The sequence below is a fragment of the Mytilus trossulus genome, chromosome 13 (genome assembly GCF_036588685.1).
Source record: "Mytilus trossulus isolate FHL-02 chromosome 13, PNRI_Mtr1.1.1.hap1, whole genome shotgun sequence".
Classification (NCBI taxonomy): Eukaryota; Metazoa; Mollusca; class Bivalvia; order Mytilida; family Mytilidae; genus Mytilus; species Mytilus trossulus.
In genome coordinates this window covers 60107704-60122307 of record NC_086385.1, presented here as the reverse complement: position 1 = coordinate 60122307, position 14604 = coordinate 60107704, and the positions used below count along the sequence as shown (strand labels likewise).

The 14604-nt window shown below is 35.1% G+C and overlaps 1 protein-coding gene across 1 annotated transcript in view; it reads left to right on the top strand.

Moving 5' to 3' along the window:
- Positions 1–6837: 6837 nt before the first annotated feature.
- LOC134694661 (chitin synthase chs-1-like) overlaps positions 6838–14604 on the top strand; it is a 29655-nt gene continuing 21888 nt past the window's right edge. The window contains exon 1 of the mRNA XM_063555704.1: positions 6838–6887. The gene's annotated coding sequence lies outside the window, so the exon portion shown is untranslated. The remainder of the gene's footprint in view (positions 6888–14604) is intronic.

The following is a 14604-nucleotide window of genomic DNA, read 5'->3' as shown; positions in this document are numbered from 1 at the left end:
GTATATCCTCAACGACTGGAGTTAATTAAAACTTATATTGTATGCACTAAAAGTTTTCCACAAATAACATAAAACATTTAGATTCACCGCTGTACACGGATAAAATCTAAGCTATTTAAGGACTGATAAAATAATTTACGCAATTAAAAGGTAAAAGTATCTAGGCCTTATCTCGGCAATATTTATTTTTAAGATTTACTGTATACAACTAAAATCTAAAAATATAGGGTGCTTTATACAATGGAAAGCGCAGAAATCCAAAGTTTACGGATATGAATATAAATGTAAATAAAAATCAAATAAAAACTGGACAGGATCACTTAAGCTTTATACAGTAAAAATAAAGGGGACACCCCTGCCTCTTCCTTATCACATATGTACAAACAGCTCATCTTGATCACAAATGTTCAATATTTATGGTTTTAACTTTATGATACACGGTTCATCGGACGGATTCACAATTTCTGCAGAATACAAGTTCTCTAGGTATGCAACCTATAGCACATATCGGTAGACATTTTCTGAATTTTGTCTAAATCGGTACGACTGTTAATATCAGGCAATATAAACGTACTGTCAATAATCAATTTAACGATATCTACTTTATTTTTAAATCTTTCAGTCCATCCTGACGTGCCAATAAAAGAGATCACTTAGGCCTTTAGGTTATAGAATAATGCTTATCTCTGCTGATGTAATGCAGGACAGAGAAGTAAAAAGTATTTTATGTCCTCATTTGATGTTCCACACAATCTGCATAAGGAAGACTCTTTTCCACCACTAAATTTATGTTAATTTGACTCAAAGAGTTATGTTCCAATTAAAAGCCGAATTTTTACTGCTCCTTTCTTAACATCTGAGATTGTTGATGATAAGCTGGTCCAAACAAGGGTGTACTGATCCAATTTTTAAGAGAGTTCTATCCAGGTGTACCAAAGTAGTTTAAGATTCTATTTCTTCCAGAAAAAAAATGTTGTCCAATATTTTTGAATAGCCATTTTTACCGACGATTTCCATTTAAATTTGGATGGAGGCTGTTGCTTTCATGAATCAATGCTTGGCAAATCATACATAGCTAACGTACCTGCTTTGTTGATTATCCATATTCATAATTAGTTTTCTCTCTACCAGACCCAGTATTGTTGAGTTGTCGCATGAGACAATGTTATAAAGGAAAGAAATTTGCCTTTTATGGATTTCAGACTCAATTGTAAGAGCGCCTAAGATGAGATATACAGCTCCAGTATCTGTTCTTGCGGGCATTGACTGGAAATTTCTTAAGTTTTTCTTATGCAAGCGTGACGAGATGTCCATTTGCTTCTGGTTAAGTGGTAGAATCTCCATACCATACAAGTGGGTCTCATTGGGGTCTAAGCGTGACCTCGGGGGGGGGGGGGGGGGGGGGGCACTTCAAACATTTTTTGGTAGGGGTGAGCAGCTGAGACATCAAGTACCCCACCCTTTTCATATATTTTGTTAATCAAAAATATAGACCTTGTCATATATTAATTAACAAAAAACAGACCTATAGATATATTTCAATATTTTCCCCCCTTATCATCTTGTTAAGAAGCAAAATTGTCGCAATAATATCACCTTCTTTTCCAATAAATTCGTCACATCTTAAACACTTTTTTCTTATTGCCCATTTTACATCTTTCATTATGAAGATATTTCAATTCCAAAATTCACAATACATATAAAAGATGTTTGGTCAGATCATAGATGGTATTACATCTGTAGTCAGATAATTGTAATATCAATAATAATAATATAATAATAAATTATTTTATTAAAGTGTCACGTATTGATTAACAGCTGAACAATATACAGTAAAACATATACAATATTTAAAATAATCAACACCCAGCCAAACAAATTGACTTATGAGACACTGAGAGTGTAACACCTTCACTGATTTAACATGTTTAAATATTAATTAAAAACTGATAAAAAGTTTCATTGAGGGCTGTCACAATGGAATTTCTTTAAATAATTGTTATCAGGTTTTATGTATACAAACCCTTGAATGTTAATTAGGTGCAAATGTCAAAATAGTTGGATTTATTGCATCTATCACTGGCATCAGTGGAAATACCACATCAGAATAAATAGAGTTTAATTGGTTTGACAAATAACTGATGCATTTACGACTGGTTTAACTGCATCAAGAATAAATACGGACATCTGATTAGTTTCAGATACTTATGATATAATCAAGAAAGTGATAATATCAACCTATTGATATATTTAATCTGAATTTCTCACCCTTTTCATATATCATAGAGCATGAAAAAATTAGGACCTATTCCAGCGGCTCATCCCTACCACTAATTATATAGCAAGAGAGCGTGACGCGGGATTGCCGATTTTTCTGTTAGCTTGACACGTGAAAGTCACCAATTATTGTGTCGTGAAAAAGGGAAATGAGGTCTAGCGGGACCCGGGAAATGACAGAAAAATGAGAATTGCTTACGTACATAGTGTAAGCGGGATACGGGAATCGGACAAAACAGTAAGCGGGATACGGGATCGGAACCCCCCAATGAGACCCCCATACAACAGCCGTGGAATGACGTAGCTCTGATAAATTTATAAGATGTTTGTGGATTGAGACCATTTGTGCCAGTGTTCATCAGGGAATACAACGTTCTTCTTGCAATGCTGATACGTGCTTCGATGTTAACATCATTTTCCTTTATTCCTGCTCGTATTAGACCAAGATGTGTAGTATCTTCTGATGGATATATATAGTTTTTGCCTAAGGTCCATTGTAGATCAGATCTGTTACAAGCATTGAAAGATCAAAAGGCGGAGCGTTTTTACGGGTCTGTTAAAGTGGATCATAGGTATATATTTCCTGAGATAGAAATTTCTTATGATTTGACAAAATGGAGCACTGGAAATGATTTTTTTTCTAAATTAAAATAAAAAGTGTGGATGACAGTGCTATTTTTGAAGCTACAACCTCGATCTTGCAAAATTCATGAAAAAACACACTTTTGTGAATAAAGCGAAATCTTTGAAGCAGAATTTTAAAATTAAATATGAGAAGATAGGTTTTATTATATTTTATAATATAAACAGAAAAAGGCGTCACCGAACTTTGGTTCTTGTTATTAGTCAAATCTTAAGATTTCACTATCATTCCAGTATAAAAAAAAACATACTAAAAGAGTTATCTCCCCTTAAATAGCATCGTTGAAAAATTGGTTATAAAAACACAAATATTTGGGTTTTTTTTAAAACATTTTGAATAATACAATGAATTACTTTTTTTTTTATTTTATAAAAATGAAAATTTTTAAATTTTAATTGTAAACTTGTCTTAAAATTTGCAGATTTTTTCAAAGAACTAGACCAAACGTGTACTGCCATTGTCAACCCAAGTTTGCGGTATATTCTACTTTTTTATTTTATCTTATTTTTATATATATTCTTTTATTTCTATTCATTATCCCTCAACTCATCATTTAGTTCATTATTAAAAAAAATTACTCTATTTTACTTCGTATTAACATGTTTTCTCATTATAAATTATATCAATTACCACATGGTAAAAATATAATTATTTAAATGCAAAAAGGCGCAAGCCAGGGTCGACAGTGCAAGTGCTGTACGTATAGCCAGTCAAGCACGGTCGTTAAAAACTTCCATATATATCTACTTTAAGTTTAAAATCTGAAACGATCGTGCAAGGGCTGTATAGTCAGGGTCGTTTAAAACTTCCATCAGTCACCATCATTAACATTACCGACCGTGCGAGGACTGAAAAACCAGTCAAGGTTGTTAAACACTTCCATTATCGTTAAAATGACGGAATACACACCCGAAAAGGGCATATACGCAAGCTTTATTTAGACTCGTCATAGTATACAAACAAGGACATACAAGAGGGACGAAAGATACCTGCAGAGGGACAGCCGGGTAAGCTCATAAATCGAAAATAAACTGACAACGCCTGGCTAAAAATGAAAAAAGACAAACAGACAAATAGTACACATGATACAATATAGAAAAAGTAAGCAACACGAACCCCACCAAAAGCTAGGAGTGGTCTCAGGTTCTCCGGAAGGGTAGCATAACAACAGCCATCATGAGCTTTCAATCGATATACAAGACATTGCATGCAAGACTAAAACGGCATGGTTGCAAAAAGATCGAAGACTGAACAGAAGCACGATAAGCTACGTATTCAAGCTAGACTCACTTTAGATATTAAAGATAAAGGCATAAAAAATGTAAAATAAGCACTATCAGAAAGCTGGTAAAATGCATATATCATAAAATATTTAATGACCTCAATGGAAAACTGGTTAAAGACATAGGTATTCTGATATCATCGAATCTGCACATCCTTTCATTCTTTCTAAATACATATATACAGCAAATCTAATTTTAAACAGCATAGTATACATATAAATATGTTAATTCAATTTTATTCAAATGTATACAGCTTAATTTACCGGTAAATATGGTATTGTAAAATTCAGGAAAAACAATAAAAGTGAGAGGATTCAAAGTGTTAATTGTTGTGGTGACATCACAGGCAATTGTCAAAGAATTTTGTTTAATATATAATATCAAAGTATACTGGTTAAATATGAAAAAAAATCTGATATAGGTGCATGTTGGTGACATACGTGCTTCTCGTTTCTCGTTTTCATATAGATTAGACCGTTAGTTTTCCCGTTTGAAATATTTTACACTTATTTAGTCTTAGTATTTTTGGGGCTCTTTATAGTTTGCTGTTCGGTATGGAGGCTACGTGTTGAAGGCCGTACCTTGACCTATAATGGTTTACTTTTATTAATTGTGACTTAGATTGAGAGTTGCCTCATTGGCACTCATACCACATCTTCCTCTATCTATGAATGATATTCACAACAATCTCAAATATATATGAATACTTTAATACTTTTTTTTATTATATTCTGAATCTCATAAGGAGATATTCATCGTGACTTGTGTATATATTAACATTACTACCATTATTAGTTTTCTATTATTATCCCATCGTCATGTATAACATTCCCCCTTGTGTTGCAAAGTATTTATAGATAAAACCTAATAAATGAGCAATCATAATAAAACAATACTTTGGATTAGGATCTGGCATTTTAATAATTCCTTTGTACAGAAGGGTGTTGACGGGTTTTACAGATCTAGAATATAAAAGGTGCTGAATTAATGGCAAACAAAAAACTTTGAGAATATAAAGAATATAGACCCCAAAACAATAGAGCATAGAGAGTAATAGAGTGCTATAAATATGTGACCCACCATGACATTTGCAGGCTTATGGAGGTAGAACGTCATTGTTAACAAAATTATAAACATGATAAATATCGAGATTCAATGAAATAAGTATTTGTGAAGAAGAGATAAACACTTTCCTTGTCTTCTTTTTTTGCTGACGCCGAGCAATACATATATAAGTTTTGAAGAAGTTTTACTTTATCGTTTGAAGTGAAAAATATTTGAATCTACATTTTAAATTGATTAAAAACAATTCTGCTCTATAGATTTCCTTTCATAAATGAAATCTGAAATATATCCCTAACAAATGCACCGTAAAAATTGCACATAAGAGACCACCTACTTATAAACTGTTACGCGTCGCATACTAAGTATAGCTATAAAAAGAGACATGCATAAGAAATCTAAAATAAAAAAAAAATGAAATCTTAAAGCTTACTTTCACAAATTTTAAACTTCATTTCAACAAGTTTAAAATACATGTTCTAAAATAGAGCTACAAAAAAAAATGCTCTGCTTTATACATTTTCTTTCATAAATGAAGTCTGAAATATATCCATAATAAATGCACCGTATCAAATGCATATATGAGAACACCTGCTTAGAAACTGTTAAGCGTCGCATACTATGTTTAGAGACATGCATGATAAATCTAAATTAAAAGACGAATTTAAAAAAAGGGAATTCTTAAAGCTTACTTTGACAAATTTTAAACTAACTTTATTTCAACAAGTTTAAATTACACAACAAGTTTAAATTACATGTTCTAAAATAGAGCTAAGAATTGTTTGTATTGTAGTAAATTTAAGTCTTTGAAATTTTATTCAAATACGCTATTGAACATTACTAAGAGCCAATAAATACAATAATTTTGTATTTTATAAATTAGTACCTTCAATAGATAAAAGCCGTCATAGAACAGTCTCATTTTCATACAGATATTCGAAATGACTCGTTTCATTGCTATTACAACAAATATGTCATAATAACATGACAGAGAGTTTTGTTTCGGAATATTCTAGATAAATATACAAAAAGCAAATTTTAGACAATGTACCCTCCTAAGCCTGGAAGTGGCTAGTCACATATAGTTAACAGCGTTTTTCTCACAATGACGTTCTACCTCCATAAGCCTGGATATGTCGTAGCTTGTCACAATTATACAGAATAGAAAATAACGGAGGGCTAACATATATAAAGAATTGAGAATAATGTCAAAATAGAAAAAGAATACAAAAAAAAAGGTTTTAAAAAATAAAGAATAAAGAAATGAAGGAACCCCTTCTAGACCCTCATACAAAGGTATCAAATGTTTGAACCTAAAGTTCTCTATCAATACTATAACAAAGATATATGTGTAGGTTCTCTATACAAAGTCATGGTCATGCAACATGGTTTATCTATTTTGTCGTGAAACCAATACTCTTCTGGGTCGCTGTGTTTTAACAGATTGTTTTAAAAAAAATCCACAATAGTTATAAATAAATATACACATACATAAATGGTTTTATGAACTTCTTAGCAAAACCGCGCCTTTATTTCTTAAAATCAGTAATTTATATATTAATTACAGTATAATTTGGAATCCCGCAATGTTATTCAAACTGTCGCATGTGAACTCAAAGTCGGTAAGTCTTAAAATATCATAGGGAAGTATTTGAAAACATTATTATTTATTATTGTTGACAATCAGTGCTTGCTATTTGAAAACATGTTAAACGCCACATTTTTGCGCTTGTCCCAAGTCAGGATCATCTTTCCTTTTGTTATACTTTGGTTAATGTTTATATTTCATTATTGTTAAGGGACCAGCTGAACACCGCCTCTGAATGCGGAATTTTCTCACTGTGTTGAAGATACTTGTTGTGAGTTTTTTTTTTTTATCGGTGACCGTCCTGTATTTTTTTCCCCAGAAAAAAATGATTTCAAACATTAATACTCCGTTTAGGGTAAGAAAATTTAAATTAAGTTCTGAATTCATATAAGTCAACTGATATGGCTCAAAACATTTTGACAGTATTGAAATGGTATAATAGATTGTGAAGTAGAAACTGCGCTCCCTTCCTTGGCACCTGGACGCGAACAGTTCCTATGGTTTCTTCTAGTGAATCTTTAGATTTCTGCGTGTGAAGAGTATAATCTTTACCAAATTTCCATTTAGTCGTTTTTTACAATTTACCATTATGTTGTCTTGGTTCCTTTAAGTTGTGTTTCCAATACGTAATGGTATTTGGTGAGATGGTGTGTTACATGTATTGCGTTTGACGATGTACATATAACCGTATTCTATTGTAATACATTTGGTTATTTTTTTTAGCGTATTTTTCCTTTTTATTTATACTTTATTTTCATGATCATAATCTATGGACGTCAAGTTGGTTACCTATTCCCTATTCCCTATTCGTTACCTATTCCCTATTCCCTATTCGTTACCTATTCCCTATTCCCTATTCGTTATCTATTCGTTACCTATTCCCTATTCCCTATTCGTTACCTATTCGTTACCTATTCCCTATTCCCTATTCGTTACCTATTCCCTATTCCCTATTCGTTACCTATTCGTGACTTATTGTTTTTGCTCAGTTCTTATTATTTTTATTCTTCTTCTTCTTCTTCTTCTTCTTCCTCTTCTTCCTCTTCTTCTTCCACCACTTTAAAAATGAACTTGTCCGCAGCATTTCTCCAAAACTACTTGTCAGATTTACTTAGGGTTTCATATAATGTTAGACTAATATGTCTAGGTGAGCCATCAATCGTTCATTTGTGCATTGGGGTCTATTAAGGGGTATTTTGGGGGGGGGCAGAAAGAAGGGAGGGGTTTACTATAGAACCCTATGGGATTTTATTTTCTAAAATTTTCAAATGAATATAACTTGAAAACTGTAAGTGATAGATACATGCAGTCTCCAGAAATGATTAAAGGACAATAAAACAAATCACATGAAATATAGGGGAGTCCCTGGTGGGTCATCCCTACCCCCTTCAATTCGAGAATATGCTTTTAACTTGTAAACGGTCCAGATCCCCACCCCTAAACCATATATATTCTTGTATGGGACAATAAAACTAATCAAATGAAATTAAATAAAAGTTCCTGGGGTCACTCCCACCCCGTCCAATTTGAGAATGTACTATTATCTTGAAAACGGTCCAGATCCCCACCCCTAAACCATATATATTCTTGAATAGGACGATAAAAAAAATCAAACGAAATTAGATGGAAGTCCCCGGGGGTCATCCCCACCCCCGTTCAATTTTAGAATGTGCTTATATCTTGTAAACGGTCCAGATCCCCACCCCTAAACCATATATATTCTTGTAGGGGACAATAAAACTAATCAAATGAAATTAAATGGAAGTTCCTGGGGGTCACCCCCACCCCGTTCAATTTGAGAATGTACTATTATCTAGTAAATGGTCCAGATCCCCACCCCTAAACCATATATTTTCTTGTAGGGGACAATAAAACAAATGAAATGAAATAAAAGGAAAGTCCCAAGGGGGTCAGCCCACCCCCTCTTGTTTGAAAACTTGTAAACGGTCAACATCCCCACCCCATAACTATATATATTCTTGTAAGGGACAAAAAAACTAATCAAATGAAATTAAATGGAAGTTCCTTGGGGTCACCCCCACCCCGTTCAATTTGAAAATGTACTATTATCTTGTAAATGGTCCAGATCCCCACCCCTAAACCATATATGTTCTTGTAGGGGTAAATAAAACAAATAAAATGAGATAAAAGGGAAGTCCTGAGGGGGTCATCCCACCTCCTCTTGTTTTAAAACTTGTAAACGGTCAACATCCCCACCCCTAAACCATATATATTCTTGTAGGGGACAATAAAACAAATAAAATGAAATGTAGGAAAAGTCCCTGGGGATCACCACCACCCCTCCTGTTTGAATACTTGTAAATGGTGGAGATCCCCACCAGTGAGCCATATATATTCTTGTATGGGACAAAAAATCAAATCAAATGAACATGGGACCATATGAATTGCGAGTTATGGGAGCTTTGTTTGGGAGACTTCGTAACAGCATCCTGTTACAATTACTTCTTGTTGTTTATACTCTTATATCTGGTAATAGTTCTAAATTTGTTGAGGTAAAATGATCTTTTTATGACCTATTTATATGTGTTTGTGCTCAACCGATCCTTTTACTTTATGTTCGATACTCATTTGTTCCTTTTTGATTTTTATACGTTCTATCTTTTAACTGCTTTATGTCCGTATGTTTGAAGATGGATCTTGGTTCGAAGGGATGAAATCACCGTGTTAGCGCTTGCATAAAAAAAAAGATGTGGTATGATTGCCCATGAGACAACAACCCACAATAGACCAAAATGACACAGAAACTATCAACTATAGGTCAATGTACGGCCTTCAACAATGAGCATAGCCCAAACCGTGTAGTCACCTATAAAAGGCCCAGATATGACAATTTCAAACAACAAAACTAACGGCCGTATTTCATATACAAAAAAATAAACGGAAAACAAATATGTAACACAAAAACAAACGATAACTACTTAATTTCAGGCTCTTGTCTAGGGACAGGCACATACTAACATAATGTGGTGGGGTTAAACATGTTAGCAGGGTGTACATCGTTTTGGAGCATGCTATTACCTTGTTTAATTCGTTCCATCACTCGCTTATAATTCGCTTATAATACGTGTATCATACGTTGCACCTTTTAAAACATGATTTTCAATTGTTTTGTTGTCTCTGGTGGTAGATTTGGGTTCTTAGAGGTGATATAACTCTATAAGCGCATATGTACCCGTTCCAGCGCTCGGATAATACCCTGTTAAATATTCGTTACTTATTCGCTTTTAATACGTTTGTTGTACGTTGCACCTTTTAGAAAAGGATTTTCAATTGTGTTTATATCTCTGGTGGTAATAATGTGTTCTTATAGATGAACTATCCCTATTAGCGCGTATGTACCCGTTCCAGCGCTCGGATAATACCCTGTTACTTATTCGTTCCTTATTCGCTTTTAATGCGCGGGGTAAGTATACGTTGCACCTTGAAATAAATCGTTTTTTAATTGTGTTCATGTCTCTGGTGGTAACAATGTGTTCTTAGAGACGAAATGACCCTATTGGAGCGCATGTACCCGTTCCAGCGCTCGGTTAATACCCTGTTACCTATTCGTTACCTATTCGTTACTTATTCGCTTTTAATACGTTTGTTGTACGTTGCACCTTTTAGAAAAGGATTTTCACTTGTGTTCATGTCTCTGGTGGTAACAATGTGTAATTAGAGATGAAATGACCCTATTAGCGTGCATGTACCCGTTCCAGCGCTCGGTTAATACCCTGTTACCTATTCGTTACTTATTCGCTTTTAATACGTTTGTTGTACGTTGCACCTTTAAGAAACGGATTTTCAATTGTGTTCATATCTCTTGTGGTAATAATGTGTTCTTATAGATGAAATACCCCTATCAGCGCATATTACCCGTTCCAGCGCTCGGATAATACCCGGTTACTTATTCGTTCCTTATTCGCTTTTAATGCGCAGGGTTTACGTTGCGCCTTGAAATAAATCGTTTTTTAATTGTGTTCGTGTCTCTGGTGGTAACAATGTGTTCTTAGAGAAAAAATGACCCTATTAGCGCGCATGTACCCGTTCCACGCTCGGTTAATACCCTGTTACCTATTCGTTACCTATTCGTTACTTATTCGCTTTTAATACGTTTGTTGTACGTTGCACCTTTTAGAAAAGGATTTTCACTTGTGTTCATGTCTCTGATGGTAATAACTTTCATGAACACAAATGAAAATCTTTTTCTAAAAAGTGCAACGTACAACAAACGTAGTTTAAGCGAATAACTAACGAATAGGTAACGAATAGTTAACAGGGTATTAACCGAGCGCTGGAACGGGTACATGCGCGCTAATAGGGTCATTTCATCTCTAAGAACACATTGTTACCACCAGAGACATGAACACAATTGAAAATCCTTTTCTAAAAGGTGCAACGTACAACAAACGTATTATAAGTGAATAGGTAACGAATAGGTAACGAATAGGTAACAGGGTATTAACCGTGCGGTGGAACGGGTGCATGCGCGCTAATAGGGTCATTTCATCTCTAAGAACACATTGTGATCACCAGAGACATGGACACAATTGAAAATCCTTTTCTAAAAGGTGCAACGTACAACAAACGTATTATAAGTGAATAGGTAACGAATAGGTAACGAATAGGAAACGAATAGGTAACGAATAGGTAACAGGGTATTAACCGAGCACTGGAACGGGTACATGCACGCTAATAGGGTCATTTCATCTCTAATTACACATTGTTACCACCAGAGACATGACCACAATTGAAAATCTTTTTCTAAAAGGTGCAACGTACAACAAACGTATTATAAGCGAATAGGTAACGAATAGGTAACGAATAGGGAACAGGGTATTAACCGAGCACTGGAACGGGTACATATGCGCTAATAGGGTCATTTCATCTCTAAGAACACATTGTTACCATCAGAGACATGGACACAAATGAACATCCTTTTCTAAAAGGTGCAACGTACAAAAAACGTATTATAAGTGAATAGGTAACGAATAGGTAACAGGGTATTAACCGAGCGATGGAACGGGTACATGCGCGCTAATAGGGCCATTTCATCTCTAAGAACACATTGTTACCACCAGAGACATGAACACAATTGAAAATCCTTTTCTAAAAGGTGCAAAGTACAACAAATGTATTATCAGTAAATAGGTAACGAATAGGTAACAGGGTATCAACCGAGCGCTGGAACGGGTACATGCGCTCTAATATGGTCATTTCGTCTCTAAGAACATATTGTTACCACCAGAGACACGAACACAATTGAAAAACGATTTATTTCAAGGTGCAACGTATACTTACCCCGCGCATTGAAAGCGAATAAGGAACGAATAAATAACAGGGTATTATCTGCACGCTGGAACGGGTACATGCACGCTAATTGAGTCATTTTATCTCTGAGAAGACATTGTTACCACCAGAGACATGCACACAATTGAAAATCCTTTTCTAAAAGGTGCAACGTACAACAAACGTATTATAAGTGAATAGGTAACGAATAGGTAACAGGGTATTAACCGTGCGGTGGAACGGGTGCATGCGCGCTAATAGGGTCATTTCATCTCTAAGAACACATTGTGATCACCAGAGACATGGACACAATTGAAAATCCTTTTCTTAAAGGTGCAACGTACAACAAACGTATTATAAGTGAAAAGGTAACGAATAGGTAACGAATAGGAAACGAATAGGTAACGAATAGGTAACAGGGTATTAACCGAGCGCTTGAACAGGTACATGCACGCTAATAGGGTCATTTCATCTCTAATTACACATTGTTACCACCAGAGACATGAACACAAGTGAAAATCTTTTTCTAAAAGTTGCAAAGTACAACAAACGTATTTAAAGCGAATAAGTAACGAATAGGTAACGAATAGGTAACAGGGTATTAACCGAGCGCTGGAACGGGTACATATGCGCTAATAGGGTCATTTCATCTCTAAGAACACATTGTTACCATCAGAGACATGAACACAAATGAACATCCTTTTCTAAAAGGTGCAACGTACAAAAAACGTATTATAAGTGAATAGGTAACGAATAGGTAACAGGGTATTAACCGAGCGATGGAACGGGTACAAGCGCGCTAATAGGGTCATTTCATCTCTAAGAACACATTGTTACCACCAGAGACATAAACACAATTGAAAATCCTTTTCTAAAAGGTGCAAAGTACAACAAATTTATTATAAGTAAATAGGTAACGAATAGGTAACAGGGTATCAACCGAGCGCTGGAACGGGTACATGCGCTCTAATATGGTCATTTCGTCTCTAAGAACATATTGTTACCACCAGAGACACGAACACAATTGAAAAACGATTTATTTCAAGGTGCAACGTATACTTACCCCGCGCATTGAAAGCGAATAAGGAACGAATAAATAACAGGGTATTATCTGCACGCTGGAACGGGTACATGCACGCTAATTGAGTCATTTTATCTCTGAGAAGACATTGTTACCACCAGAGACATGGACACAATTGAAAATCCTTTTCTAAAAGGTGCAACGTACAACAAACGTATTATAAGTGAATAGGTAACGAATAGGTAACAGGGTATTAACCGAGCGCTGGAACGGGTACATGCGCTAATAGAGTCATTTCAACTCTAAGAACACATTGTTACCACCAGAGACATGAACACAATTGAAAATCCTTTTCTAAAGGGTACAACGTACAACAAATTTATTATAAGTGAATAGGTAACGAATATGTAACAGGGTATTAACCGAGCGCTGGAACGGGTACATGCGCGGTAATAGGGTCATTTCGTCTCTAAGAACATATTGTTACCACAAGAGACATGAACACAATTAAAAGGATTTATTTCAAGGTGCAACGTATACTTACCCCGCGCATTAAAAGCGAATAAGGAACGAATAAGTAACAGGGTATTATCCGCGCGCTGGAACGGGTACATGCACGTTAATAGAGTCATTTTATCTCTGAGAAGACATTGTTACCACCAGAAACATGGACACAATTGAAAATCCTTTTCTAAAAGGTGCAACGTACAACAAACGTATTATAAGTGAATAGGTAACGAATAGGTAACGAATAGGTAACGAATAGGTAACGAATAGGTAACAGGGTATTAACCGAGCGCTGGAACGGGTACATGCGCGCTAATAGGGTCATTTCATCTCTAAGAACACATTGTAACCACCAGAGACATGAACACAATTAAAAAACGATTTATTTCAAGGTGCAACGTATACTTACCCCGCGCATTAAAAGCGAATAAGGAACGAATAAGTAACAGGGTATTATCCGCGCGCTGGAACGGGTACATGCACGCTCATAGAGTCATTTTATCTCTGAGAAGACATTGTTACCACCAGAGACATGGACACAATTGAAAATCCTTTTCTAAAAGGTGCAACGTACAACAAACGTATTATAAGTGAATAGGTAACGAATAGGTAACGAATAGGTAACAGGGTATTAACCGAGCACTGGAGCGGGTACATGCACGCTAATCGGGTCATTTCATCTCTAATTACACATTGTTACCACCAGAGATATGAACACAAGTGAAAATCCTTTTCTAAAAGGTGCAACGTACAACAAACGTATTATAAGTGAATAGGTAACGAATACGTAACGAATAGGTAACAGGGTATTGACCGAGCGCTGGAACGGGTACACGCGCGCTAATAGGGTCATTTCATCTCTAAGAACACATTGTTACCACCAGAGACACGAACACAATTAAAAAACGATTTATTTCAAGGTGCAACGTATACC